Source organism: Mustela lutreola, chromosome X (assembly GCF_030435805.1).
Source record: "Mustela lutreola isolate mMusLut2 chromosome X, mMusLut2.pri, whole genome shotgun sequence".
NCBI lineage: Eukaryota > Metazoa > Chordata > Mammalia > Carnivora > Mustelidae > Mustela > Mustela lutreola.
In genome coordinates, this window is record NC_081308.1 from 32638951 (window position 1) to 32653637 (window position 14687).

A 14687-nucleotide genomic window follows, 5' to 3' on the forward strand; every position below is an offset into this window, starting at 1 on the left:
ATAATAAGACACTAGGGAATTTCAAATTAAAGCCACAGTGAGATATCTCTACACAATTATTAGGATGTCTAGAATTGAAACACCATCAATAAGGATGCAGACCACCTCGAACTTTTATATATAGCTGGTGGGAGTTAAAAATGGGACAGGCATATTGGAATATGGTTTGGCAGTATTTTATAAAGATCCACATACAATGGGGCGCCTGGGTGCCTCAGTGGGTTAAGCCTCTGCCTGTGGCTCAGGTCATGATCTCAGGGTCCTGGGATGGAGCCTCACATCAGGCTCTCTGCTCAGCGGGGAGCCTGCTTCCCCTTCTCTCTCTGCCTGTCTCTCTGCCTACTTGTGATCTCTCTCTCTCTCTCTCTGTCAAATAAATAAATAAAATCTTAAAAAAAAAAAAAAAGAAAAGATTCATATGCAATGCACTTACCATATGACTCAGCAATCCTAGTCCTAGATATTTATTCAACTGAAATGGAAATATATCTTTACACTAAAACCTCTATGTGGCTCTTTATGTTTACTTTTTTGCAGTTGCCAAAACCTATAAAAAGCAAATATTCTTCAACTGACAGATGGAAAAACAAACTGTGTTGTTTTCACATGATGGAATTCTACTCCACAATAAAAACAATCGAATTACTAACCCAAGCAACACTGTGTATGAATCTACTGCATTATGCTAAGTGAAAGAAGGAAGACTCAAAAGGCTGTGTACTGTATGGTTTCATTTACATGACATACTGGAAAAGGCAAAACTATAGGCATAGAAGAACAAATGAGTTTTCTTTAGATGGGGAAGAGGTTTACTACAAGGGAACACAAGGTGGGATATTTGTGGTAGCTACACAGTTGTATTCTTTCGTCAAAACTCCCAGAACTAGACATGAAAAATGTGGATTTCATCGTGTGTAAATTATACCTTAATTTAAAACATCAGCTAAGTTGTAAGTACAGAAGAGAAGAAACTAGGATTTTAGCCAGCGAAACATAGCAATATGTGTATACACATACATACATACATACACACAGTCACATATATAACCTAAAAACATTTACAAAGAAATATTCAAATAAGTACACACTCATGTGTGATAATATGAATGGCATCCACAGTTGCCCACAAAATATATTAAACCAATGATAAGTACTTCTTGTAACAAAAATCATAACGCTGTTTAGAACTATGGGTAGATGGTTTAATTTTTCCTCAGTTTCTGGTTAAAAGTGTTATGTGATACAGGCTGGAAAGCCTAACATATTCCACATCAAAATGTGGATAAGAAATACTTCCAGAATTTACTTGTATTCTTTAAAAGTAATACATTTTGACCTTTTGAAATTTGGTAACTTATATTAAAGTATTAACTTCATTTTTAGCAAAAAAGAAACAGTGATTAATGTGTATCTTCTGTTTCGATCACTTTTGTGTTATGTTTTGGCCTTATTCTCATTGTCGGTAGGAAATGATAGGGGAATTTGATGATTGTTTCTCCCTTTTGGAAAGGATATTATATTTGTATGTTTATGTTTCACCCTGCCTCTGTAGAGAAAATAAGCTAATATTTTTTCTGGATAGGGAAAAAATCTGTAGCATAAAATAAAACCCGAAGATAATTAAATCACTGGTACCTACAGCATTTTTAAAAATTCTGGAGTGACATATGGGCTAAACACAAATTAACCTAAAGGAAATCCTCTATCATACAAATTACTTTCATTTGCATGAATCTCCTGCATATATAGTACTCTTTATAGGAATCTGTTTTTATGAAGAAACTGTAGAACATTTTAGGGAACAGCCTTGTGCAAAAAACACCAGATCAGAGACAAGGAAGAGCACAAGATTTATGGACAAATTAAGCAGTAAGGAGACTTGGGATTTGAAAAGTCCATTTGTTAAATATATAGACTTAACTTTTGAACTTTAAAACAGCAAATCTATTCAATGGAACCATAGATACAGGTAACATTGATAAGTATTAATAGTCCCATTTTACAAGTAAAGAGACCAAGACCCAAGGTAACTAAATTGCCTAAAGTTATATAGCTAGTGGCAGAACTAGGAAGTAAATCCAAGTCTACCTAATGCAAAATTACTTTGTCCCTGAAGGATACAATTTCTGAAGGGAGTATCTAGTTATTAGAACTAAGAGAGTCTAGAACAGCACTGTCTGCTAGAACTATAACAGCCACAAATGCAAACCGTATACTTAGTTTTTAATTTTCTAGTAGCCACATTACAAGAGTAAAGAGAAATTGGTGTAATTAATTTTAATAATATATTTTAGGTAACCTATCTAAAGCATTAAAATTTCAAGACATAATTAATATAAAAACTAACGAAATACTTTGCATGCTCCTTTTTAAACTAAGTCTTTGAAATATAATATATACTTTACATTCCACAGTGTGTTGTAGTCACTTTTCAAGGACTCACTTGACACATGTGGCTAGTGCCTATGGTATTGGACAGAGCACTTACAAGAGGCAAACATAGCCCAGGCAGCACCTTGGAACTGTGTTAGAGGAGACAAGTTAAAGTGAGCACTGGCAAAGAGGGAACTTGTATCAACTCCAAGGTACTACAAAGAGAGAAATGAAAAATGTCAGAAGCTGCTGGGTTCTGTAAAATTAGGAAGTGTTTTATGATTTACTTTATGACAAAGCTAAGAAGTTGAGCACTCTAAGGCAGAAGTGAAGAAATCTACTCCTTTTGAGGATTGCTCCCAGAGAAAGGCCAGTGCGTCAGCTTAAGAACCATGGATGGACCAGTCATTTGGGATAGAGATCTATGTGGGATTCTGTTTCAACTCTATTTTGCCAAAGCACATCAAAAACATGCTATAGAACAAGTTTTCCCGGTAGGCTCTGGGCCAAAATGAATTGAACCAACTACCCAAGTTTTGGGCCTTTGAGAGGGCTGTTTCAGCATGGCTAGAACCAGGTGGTTGTATAATGCAGCCAAATAAAAATCAAACGTTCTTCTTGCCCATTACCTTCCCAACCACTTGGCCCTAAGAAAGTTATAGAAATTCATCCTTTAGGCTAAGATTGCCCTTGAGTAACATAATTTTTTCCTTTCTAACTTACCTTAATGTTTCTTTTGATTTGATTGGATCCATGTCAAAATCTTCAGAACGAAAGGAACACTGTGATTTTACTAGGCCTTGTACTTGCCCCTTCACTAGGGAGGATTTATATGTTTATACTACAAACTGGAAAAAGACAGACATGTCCTGTTGCTCTCCAGAGGTGCTCAAGTTTCTACTTGGGCAAAATTCTGCATAGTGTGAATTTGAGATTTCAGGGAGGAGTAGTGGTGATAATGGTGGTCATTGTGGTGTTTTGGGAGCACGCACACATGGGCTAGAGATGGAGCTGTGTAAGACAGAATAGGCTATGGCCAACCTCTTTTGATGAAACAGAATTCAGAGAGTTCTGGAGAGCTTAAGTCACTGGTAAAAGAGCTGTTGATAAGGATACAAAATTGAATGTAACTAGTAAAAATTACTTAGAGATATATCTTAAATGCCTTGCATATCTGGGACTATATATTACCTTTCTTTCCTTCATTTATATTCTCTTTCCTTCACTATCAGTTTCTCTCTTTCTCTCTCTCTCTCTTTCCCTCTCTCAAGCTTTTGTACCTAGAGATACAAGAAGTGGAGTGATATTGAGGATGATGAAAATTAATAATTAATAGAATGTCCTATATAAAGTGGGAAAATTTTAAATGCTACAGTGCCAGAATTAGAAAAAGATATCACAAGAAAGGGAAACTATAAATCATTATTTTTATGAATATAGGTGAAAAAATCTTTTACAAAATCCTAGTAAACTGAATCCAGCAACATGGAAAAAGAATTCTACTTCATGATCATTTGAGATTAATCCCAGAAATGCAAAGTTGGGTTGACGTCAGAAAATCAACCAGCGTAATACACTATATTAGTAAAATAAAGCACAAAATACTTGGGTTTTTCTCACTATGTGGGAAGGGCAAAATGCAACAGTCTTTCATTATAAAACAAAAGCAAAACAAACACTCAACAAACTAAACTTACAAAGGAACTTCTTTAACCTGATAAAGGGTGTATCTAAGAAAAACCCACAGATGACATCATGCTTAATGGAGGAAGACTGGATGCTTCTCCCTTAAGATCAGAAACAAGAATAGGATTTCTGCTCTCATCACTTCCATTCAGCATTTTACAAGAGGGTCTCGACAAAGTAATTAGGCAAGAAAGAAAAATAAAAGACATCTCATTTGGAAAGGAAGAAATAAGCCTATCTCTATTTGTGAATGACAATCATGTAAATAGACACTCCTAAGGAATCTACTAAAAACCTATTAAAAATAATAAGTGATTTCAGCAAGTCTGGAGTATTCAAGATTAATCTACCAAAATCAATTGTATTTCCATTCCCTAGTAATAAGCAATCTGAAAAAGAAATGTTAAAATTTCAATTATAGTAACAGCAAAAGTAATAAAATACCTAGAAATAAATTTAACAAAAGAAGTGTAAAATTGTACACTAGAAACTATAAAACTTTGTCAAAAGTCATTAAAGAATACCTAAGTAGGTATAGAGATATGCCATGTTCATGGGTATAAAGATTTAAGATTAAGTTGCAGTGCTCCACAAATTAATCTACAGATTCAGTGAAATCCCTATCAATATCCCAGCCACCTTTTTGTTGGAATCAAGATGTATCTTAATTCTGAAGCTCATTTGGAAATGCAAAGAACTCAGACTACACAAAGCAAACTTGAAATTTTAATACTTAGTAAAAAGCTTCAGTAATCAAGACAGTGTGGTGCTGGCATAAAGATACTCATATAGATCAAATTAATACTCCTGAAAGTCCAGAAATAAATTTACTTTTATGGCTAATTGATTTTAAGCAACAGTACCAACCATTTGATTGGGGAAGGAGTCTTTTCAAAAAACATTACTAAGACTACTGAATATCCACCTATAAATGAATGAAGATGGATCCCTACCTCACACTTCACACAAAATTAACTCAAAAGGGATCATAAACCTAAATATAAGAGCTAAAACTATTAAGCTCTTAGAAGAAAACAAGAGTAAATTATTATAACCTTGGGTTGAAAAATGACTTCTTATAGACATGAATATTTTTTCCTCAAGGAATAAACTATGTAGGCCTACTTTATTTATATGTTTTGAATTATTTTAAAAAGACTTAATACATACAAACATTGATGGAAATAGAAAATAGTGACAATAATAAATTTGCTATGACAACTCATTTACATTTGAGTGTAGTGCACTGTTTTACAATGCAAAATAACGACAGTTCCCTGGTTTTTTTTTTTTTTAATGTTTCTTTGTTGTCACTCATCAGGATACAGTACATCTTTGCTATTAGATACAGCCATCAGTCAATATGAGTTATCCCATCAACTTCTAATTTTTAAACATGGAAGACTGACTGTTTTCCTTAATTTTTTCTAATAATTTAGTTCATGTCTTTTAGTTGCCAAAGATCCCATTATGCATTACTTTTGTCACTTGATTTTTTTTTTTTTAAGATGACGTGATTATTTTTGTTACTTAACCTATTTCTTTTTTTCTGTAATGGCTCATCTCCTTTATTTAAAATGTAAAAATTATTTACAACTGACAACAGTGGCACCTGCTGGCCACTTTCATTTCTCAGCGGATTAAAGAAAAAATGTCAAATGGATTTTCCTCTGCAATTTTCTGGAGAGCTTGAGGAGCAGCTGCTTGCTATGCACTGGGCAAACAATCTTTGAGTTATTCTTAACACAATTTAACAGTGATACCTCTATCCATATCATATCTATATCTATACCTTTGTCATATAAATGTGCATGTATTCTTTTCACTTACTTCAATCTGACAACATTCTTAAGGACTTAAAATCTTCCTTGGCTTCCAAAAGCAAATAAAGAACTTGTTTTTGAATGCAAAAAAAAAAAAAAATGAAAAAAAGAAAAGAAAAGTAATGTCTTAGATATGATAGCAAAAACATTAGAAACAAAGCAATATAAATTCATCAAAAATAGAAACTTTGGGCTATAAACAATACCATTAGGAAAGTCAAAGACGATCTATGCAATGGTAGAAAGTATTACAAAACATGTATCTGATAAGGACTTATATCCAAAATATGTTTAAAAATAACTTTTGGGGGGCACCTGGGTGGCTCAGTGGGTTAAGCCTCTGCCTTCAGCTCAGGTCATGATCTCAGGGTCCTAGGATCGAGTCCTGCATCGGGCTCTCTGCTCAGCAGGGAGCCTGCTTCCTCCTTTCTCTTTCTCTGCTTGCCTCTCTGCCTACTTGTGATCTCTCTCTGTCAAATAAATAAAGTCTTAAAAAAATAACTTTTTGCAACTCAATAATGAAAAGATAGATAACTCCACTTTAAAATGGAAAAAGGATTTGAATAGACAAATGAAATTCAACAAAGTAGATCTACAAATGGCCAGTAACTATGTAAAAAGACGCTCAGCATTATTAGTCACAAAGGAATTTAAAATCAAAGCTATAATGCCGTACAACTTTACATACACTAAATGGCTATAATAAAAAAAGAAAAGAAAAAGTGTGAGTAAAAACGTTGAATAATTGTAACACTTGCACATTGCTGGCAAGAATACAAAATAGTATAGCCACTTTGGAAAACAGTTTGGCAATTTCTAAAAATGTTAAACATATGGTTAACATATTATCCAGCAATTCCACTTCTAGATATCTACCAAGAGAAATAAAAACATACTTCCACATGAAAACTACATAATGGTTATACAGCATCAATAATAATAAAAAAAATTGAAAGAAACCTAATGCCATCAACTGATGAATGCATGAACAAAATATGATTTATCCATATAATAGAAAACTTTGGATAAAAAGGAATGAAATACTGCTATATACTGAAACATGGATGAACTTTGAAAATTAAGCAAAACTGGAAGAAGCCAGCCTAAAGAAATCACATTTGTATGAAATTTCCAAAATGGGCAAATCTGTAGAGGCAGAGTATAGATTAGGGGTTGCCTAGCGCCAGGGTCAGGGAGAATGGGGAGCAGCTACTAAGGGATTGCTTTTTGGGGTGATGAAAATGTTCTAAAATTAGATTTTGGTGATGGTTTCATAATTCTGTGAGTATACTAAAAACCACTGAATTTTTTACTTTAAATGGGCAGATTTTATGTTTTTTGAATTATATTTCAATAAAGATTTTTAAAAATTAAAAATGTAATTCCTCTCCAATGCTATTGAAAAACAAATTCCTAATATGACTTCAAGTCTTTTGACATGGTTGCAAGTATTGTTTTTATTAGGTGGGTTGAAACTATTGTTTGTTAACCTATAAGAGCTTGTTAGTTGCTGTTTATGTACTTTAAATACAGTTATTGTTCTATCAGGCTTATTCTACTAGTGGGTAGAGAGGAGTAAGTGCCCGGTTTGTGTAAGTTATACCTACTGTGCATAAATGAGTTATATCAGACCTCCTTGCAATGTTAGACCTTGACTAGTGTCTGGGAACTTCAATTTTGGGAGTGTTCCCACCCTTCCTTAACTGATACAAATGCCTCATTGTGCCAAAAGCGTGAAAACAATATTGTTTATGCTGAACACAGGTGATCTTTCTGTTTGTATGGAATCTTGGTACTTCCTAAGCAGAGGGTGCCTACATGTCCAGATCCCAGTACAAACTTTGAGCACTGAGCCTCTAACGAGTTTTTCTGGTAGACAGCATTCACATGTGTCATCTCATCCTGTTGCTAGAGGAATTAATTGTGATCTGTGTGAATCCATTGGAAGAGAACTTTTGTAAACTTCCACGTGGTTTCCTCTTGGCTTTGTGCCATGTGTCTTACCCTTGCTTATTTTTCATTGTAGTTTTTCCTTATAATAAGTTATACCCTTAAGTATGACTATTTACTGTGTCCTGTGAGTCCTCCTTGTGAATCATCAGACCTGGCAGTGGTCCCGGAAATTCCCACCGTGGTGGTGGCAACAGTAAGATATCCTCAAATGACCCTGACTCAGTGAAATATGGCAAAAGCATTTTGGGAAATGAGAGGATGAAGGTTTGGGAAATGGAAAGATGAAGGAGTGGGAGATGACAACCCTTTGGTCCCTAGGTGGCTACGAAGTCATCTTTAGTATGAAAACAGCAGTTGAGCTGCTCTCTGTTGCGATAGATCCAACATCAGAAGAGTTGACCTGGGGCACCTGGGTGGCTCCGTGAGTTAAGCCTCTGCCTTCGGCTCAGGTCATGATCTCAGGGTCCTGGGATAGAGCCCCACATGGGTCTCTCTGCTCAGTGGGGAGCCTGCTTCCTCCTCTCTCTCTGCCTGCTTCTATGCCTACTTCTTTTTTTTAAAAGATTTTATTTATTTATTTATTTGTCAGGCAGAGATTACAAGTAGGTGGAGAGGCAGGCAGAGAGAGAGAGGAGGAAGCAGACTCCCCACTGAGCAGAGAGCCCGACGCGGGGCTCGATCCCAGGACCCTGGGATCATGACCTGAGCCGAAGGCAGAGGCTTTAACCCACTGAGCCACCCAGGTGCCCCTCTATGCCTACTTCTGATCTCTCCCTCTCTCTCTCTCTCTCTCTCTCTCTGTCAAATATATAATAAAATCTTTAAAAAAGAAAGAGAAAAAAAGAAAGAAAGGAAAAGAGTTGACCTGCTGGATCCCCTGACTAATTTGGCCATGAAAACTAACTGAAAAAAAAAAAAAGTGTACTTTGGTTTTTGTACTTCCTCCAGATGACAGGGAAAAGGACCCCCTCATTTCCAAAGATAAGCTTGGGCCAGCCAAAAATGTCGAAAGTCTGTATTTTTCTTTCCACCAAGTGAGAGAAAAATGGTTAAATTCAGTTCCCAAGACTGAGCAAAGCTTTAGATAAACTTTGGGGGGTGAAAGTGGGAAGGGGAACACTCTAGCCATTTCTTTGGCTTAGTTGCTACCAAAATCACTAACTGCTGCTCCTTTCCACACCACGTTCTAGTCCATATCTCAGGGATCTGTAATGTTAAACCTGTAAATCTGAATTTCTTGTTAGGGGGTTGAGTGAATTTGCAGTGAGAAAAGGAAAGAATTTTTAAAAATGTGTTTATGGATATTGCATCAGAGTGTATCATAAAATCAATATAAAATACTGTATGCTTGTAATTATATAAATGCTGTAAGGATTATCCCACTCAGGGAAAGCTTAAAAAAAATAGGTTAGTCAAACACAACATTCTTACTTTTTGCCAGGGGTGGGCTGATTGGAATTGGAGTTCTTTGAATATTGAAAACAATAAATTTTCATGATTTTTGCCTATTGGGTCTCTGGAATAAGAGAGACAACATGAAAGAAAAGCAATCTCCAAATGGAGATACAATTTTGAAGTTTTAGAATGCAGTTTTTAGTTGTTAGTGAGCTCTTAACGAAATCAAATGTCTGACCCTTAGAAGCTGATGATTTTCCAACCTCTATGTTTTTTAGTGGATCAAGTTCAGCTCCAAGACTGACAGGGCTTAGGCAAGCCCTGACTGTCACCTGGATTTGGAACGAAGCTGCCAGTTTGGCCCTGCAATATCTAAGCTTTTTTAAGAATACTGAACTCATAGATCTTGATTGCCCAGAACTGACTAAAAGCTGATGTTGTGTACCATGGGCTGTTCAAAGCTCAGCACTAGCTGTGTGGAAACAAAGTCTGCAAAGTTGCTTTACTCAGTGAATTAAAATCAGATTCTGGGTCTTCGTTGCAGATTTGGGATACTTATCTGTGAGTCCCTAAACTATAAAAAACATCATGGATGCTGCTGGGCTGTCTGGTTCACATATACATGCTTATGGGAAAGGTCTTGTCCTCTGATGAGACCATGAAATCAAGATGCTGACCAGCTCTGTATTTCTGCAAAGATTATTGCATTCCTATCTTGTGATTCCTGCTGAGAGCTGCAAGTTGAGAGAGAGGACATGTGTTACAGGTTTTGCCCACTTTTGACAGAATTAACACTTGACCCCTCTCAGGTATGTCTCATGGCTATTAGCTTTCTGTGTTTGATGTTCCTGATTCGTTGCAGTTTGCAGCAATGAATCAACAGCCTTAGTCTACATCTCTCACCTTTCTCTTCGTATGCACACCTTAGAAGAGCAGTTTGATTATTAAATGCAATATCATGGGGGTGCCTGGGGGGCTCAGTGGGTTAAGCCTCTGCCTTCGGCTCAGGTCATGATCTCACGGTCCTGGGATTGAGCCCTGCATCAGGCTCTCTGCTCGGCAGGGAGGCTACTTCCCCCTCTCTCTCTGCCTGCCTCTCTACCTACTTGTGATCTCTCTCTCTGTCAAATAGATACATAAAACCTTAAAAAAATGCAATATCATTATATTCAAACAAATTACTAAACCTAAATCACAGCTGGCAGCACTGGCTATGAAACAGCAGGAGATGGCCCGAGCTCCTGCACTTTTTCTATACAGAATACCTTCAGATGTTTTGCATAATCACGAAGAGGTTAAATAGATGTTGTGGACAAACAAAACTGGAAGTATATTTGTTTGTGAGGACTGCTATAACAAAATACTGTAAGCTGGATGGCTTAAACAGTAGAAATTTATTTTCTTTCTGTTGCGGAGGCTGAAAGTACAAGATCAAGGGGTTAGCATGGTTGGTTTCTTTTGAGGCTTCACTCCTTGGATTGCAGACAAGTACTTTCTTGCCATGTCTTCACATGGTGTTTCCTCTATGCATGCCTATCCCTGAGGTCTGTATGTATCCAAATTTCCTCTTCTTACAAGAAAACCAATAACATTAGATTAAACCCACTCTAACATCCTCATTTTAACTTAATCACCTCTTTAATTTAATTGATTTTCTTATGTGGAAACGTCCTTCTATTCCAGGAAAAAAATCCCTCTTGTTCATGGTGTATGATCCTTTTAATATACTATTAAATTCAGTTTGCTAGTATTTCGTCCATGATTCTTAACATCCATATACATCAAGGATATTGATCTCCAGTTTTTCTTTCTTCTGGCATCTTTTTCTGGGTTTATCAGGGTAATGCTAGCCTCATAACGTGAGCTTAGACATATTCTATCATCTCCAATTCATTGGAAGCGATTGATAAGGATTGGTGTTATATCTTCTTTGAATAGTGTGGTAGAATTTATCAAAAAAGCCTTCCAGCCCTGGGTTTTTCTTTCTTCAGAAATTTTTGATTCCTGTTTCAACCTCCCCACCAGTTATGGGCCTGTTCAGGTTGCCTATTTCCAAAACTGTAAAACTCCTAGAAGAAAAGATGGGGGAAAGCATTATGGCATTGCTCTTGGCAACAAATTCATGGATGTAACAACAAAAGCATAAGCAACAAAAACAAAGATAGACAAGTGAGACGATATCAAACTGAAAACCCCACACAGCAAAAGAAACCATCAACAGAATGAATAGGTAACCTGCAAAATGGGAGAAAACATTTGCAAACCATATTTCAGATAAGCAGTTATTCCCAATATATATATATGGAACTCCTACAATTCAAGAAAATTAACAATCAGACTTTAAAATGGGCAGAAGATTTGAATAGACATTTCCCCAATTAATATATACAAATAGCCAATTGGTTTATGAAAAAATGCTCAATGTCACTAATTATCAGTGATAATTAAAATTTTAAAAAAGACAACAATGTTGACAAGGACGTGGGTAAATTGCAACCCTTATATACTTGGTGGGAATGGAAAATGGTGTAGCTTCTATGGAAAATTTTATGAACATTCCTCAAAACATTCAAAATAGAACTACCAAACGTTATAGCAATCCAAATTCTGTGTATTTGTTCAATAGAATTGAAATCAGGAACTGGAAGAGATACTAGCATTTTTAATGCTCTTTACAGAACTATTCACAGTAACGAAGATGTAGAAAAAACATAAATGTCCATCTACAGATGAATATATTTTTAGAAATGTGGTACATACCCACCACAGAATATTACTCAGCCTTAAAAGGTAAGAAATACAGTAATACTGGACAACAGTGATAAACCTTGAGGACGTTATACTATTAAAATAAGCCAGGCATGGGAAGGTATCTATTGCATTATTATACTTATATAGGGTGTCTAAAATGGTAAAAGTTATAGAACCAAAGAATAAAGTGGCAGCTTCTAGGGGCTAGGAGGGGGGACAAATATAGAGTTGGAAGTCAATGGGTATAAAATTTCAGTTATGCAAGATGAATAATTTCTAGAGATATGTTTTGCAACATTGTGCATATAGATAACAGTATTGCATTGTATACTTAAAAATCTATTAAGAGGGTAGGTCTCATGTTAAGAGTTCATACCACAAGAAGATGACATAAAATTAAAACTAAAATAAATAAATATTTTTGAACATAAAATTTAAAAATAAGGAAGTTCATTTTTAAGCAAGTTATATTTGAGATGTCTACCAGGTGAGAAGGTCCAGATGCTGGCAGGTGGGTAGATAAGGTAGTGGAGTCTGTGCCATCCTCTTCTGATCCCTATGACTCTCAGTGCAACAGAAACCAAGCCACTAACTGGACATAGGGGAGGAGGTGTTAGAAGTTTGAAGACAGATATTATGGTACAAAATAGTCATCTAGAATCTTGCTCTTCAAAGGTCTCCAATGTTGTACCTTACCTAGAAGCTTGTTAGAAACACAGGCTCTCATGCTACATGGCAAGACCAAAAAACGTATTTATCAAGATGCCCATGTAATCTCACACTAAGGTTTGAAATATACTTGAGGGGGAATGACTAGATTAGGGAAGAACCATCTAATGGCCTAGCTGCATTAAGGGCCTGCAGGAGGTTTGCAACTTGAATTTAAATGGAGACCCATCTGCATCATTGTGGGTATTACTCCAGCCAAATGCATTAAAGGGGCACAGCTGCAGAATAGGTAAAGAGCTGGTTGTAACTAGGGTTTTAGTTGTTTCAAGGAAGTAAGTTTGAATAAAAGTAAGTTAAAGGAGTTAAGAATATAAGTAAATAAAATGCTCATAGACATGATGAGGATATAGCTCATTTTTTTTTTCTTACTGATACAAACTCAGTATTTCTTAAAATTTTATTTTATTTTCTCAGTGTTCCAAGATTCATTGTTTATGCACCACACCCCAAACTCGGTATTTTTTATGCAACTCAGTATTTTTTTACATGAGACAAAAAGTTTAGAGAACTCTAATTCACATGATATTAGCTAAAACTAATTTTTTTGTGCACTACCTTATTAAATGTGAAAACCATGTCACAACTCGTGTCTCTTCTGGTGCTAGTGAAGACAAAGGGATCTCTGTCCCACTCACATGGGTCATTTGCTTGATCCTTCAAGCTCAACTAAGGCCAACAAATGCAAGTATTTCATTATAACATTTCTTTACTTCTTTACATCAGCTGCATTTTAAAAGATGACTTGCTTTCCCTCTGGAGTCCAACCAAGGCTTTGTTTAAATGAAGAAATCATAGATGCTTAACATTTCCTAAGCCTGTTCCCACGAGTCAGTCACTTGAATCAATTTTCTAAGCCTTTTCATTAAACACTAAACAGAAGTGGCCCTAACGAGATATTCCAGAGAGTACTATGCTCTTTGCCTGGGATTACTGGCTTTAAAAATTATGTCCTCCTTTAACTCTGAAAATTTACTACTAATGTCTCTGAAATAAAGCAAAGCATGAAACAAAAAACGTTATCCATATAACCTTGATTTTCTGGGATAGTCCAAATTTCATGTGTTAATATATAGTATTAAATGTCAAAAAATATAGGTTTGGTAAATATATTATAATAAATCATACAATGGGCAACTTATAGACATTATTTTATTTATTTATTTTAAAAACCCCTTTACCTATTTTCACTGCCTTCCCCACAAACCTCACCTCTGGTAACCATTGTTTATTTTCTATATTTATATTAAGAGTCTGTGTTTTTGTTGTTGTTGTTGTTGTTGTTGTTTTCTTTGTTCATTTGTTTTAGTTCTTAAATTCTACATATGAGTGAAATTATATAGTGCTTGCCTTTCTCTGATGTTTCACTTAGCATTTATACCCTCTAGATCTATCCATGTTGTTGCAAATGGCAAGAGTTCATTCTTTTTTATGGCTGAGTAATACTCCAACACACATCATATCTTCTTTATCCTTTTATCTGTTGATGAACTTGGGTTGCTTCCGTAATTTGGCTACTGTAAATCATCCTGCAATAAACATAGGGGTGCATATATCTTTTTGAATTAATGTTCTCATATTCGTTGTGTAAATTTTCAGTATTGGAATTATTAGATCCAATGGTAATTCTATTTTTAGTGTTTTAAGGAAATTCCATACTGTTTTCCACAGTATCTGTACCAGTTTGTGTTCCCACCAGCAGTACAAGAGGGTTCCTTTTCTTCTACATCCTAACCAACACTAGTTATTTCTTGTGTTGTTAATTTTAGCATTTCTAATAGGTGTGAGGAGATATCTCATTGTGGTTTTGATTTGCATTTCCCTGATGATAAGTGATGTTGAGCATCTTTTCATGTGTCTGTTGGCCATCTCGGTGTCTTCTGCCGATTTTTAATCAGGTTATTTGTTTTCTTAGCGTTGAGTTGGATTGGTTTTTTATATATTCTGGATACTAATCCTTTATCATATATATCTTCTCCC